Genomic DNA, 898 nt, shown 5'->3' with positions numbered 1-898 from the left:
ATAAGATAATAGGCCTATTGGTTATATCCCCATGAGTGAATGCATTCCTTTATTCTCATTGCATGTTCACATACAACGAAATGTTTCTGTCTCTCATAAAAGAAAACCGTTTACCATTTACTCTGCTCAAACACACTCACATACTCATTCAGATAGAGCAGCTATTTAAATAAGGTACAATATGATAAAATAAGGTGCTGTAAAAAGAATTGGATAAAGTGGATATGCAGTTATTTCACATAATTAAAATTGTAGCTGTGGAGGAGGTGATGGGGGATTAATATTTAATTAATTTCAGAGATGAGGTTTCATAGGCTGTATATCAAAAACTGGACATATAACTATAAACAATACTCAAAGTATATGCCATAGGCCCATATATAGCATCTAATTACACCTTTGCCCTGATGGCAGTTCTACAGATTCAGCAAAGGATGGACTTGAATAAAAGGGCGAATTGCAGTACCTACAAGAGGTGTTAACAATAAAACATGAAGTATGTTCATGAGGAACAAAAGTTTGTCCCTTTATTATGTTGATTCACGTTATTTATAAGAAACTACTTTAAACTCTGCCCTGTTTTAATTTTGCCTTACTTGAGAACAACACACCATTTCAAGCAGGATACTTTGGTAGGACACTTGTCCACCACTGCATGTCTCTTTTATACATTAGTTCTGAAGCCTCTGTGCTTCTTTAATTACAAAAATGAAAACCACCAAAACTATAAATATTTGCTATATTACTGATAAACAGCTCTTGAAAGCATAAGTGGTTGAGTTACTACTTTGACCTCTGAAGTAGTTTACCAGGAGTACATAAAAGCATCATGAATTCAAATAAAATGACATGTTTTTCCTTCCAAAACAAAATGACGGCATCAAACAGTAATCTTCCA

This window comes from Perca flavescens, chromosome 17 (genome assembly GCF_004354835.1).
Source record: "Perca flavescens isolate YP-PL-M2 chromosome 17, PFLA_1.0, whole genome shotgun sequence".
Classification (NCBI taxonomy): domain Eukaryota; kingdom Metazoa; phylum Chordata; class Actinopteri; order Perciformes; family Percidae; genus Perca; species Perca flavescens.
Note: the sequence above shows the minus strand (reverse complement) of the source record.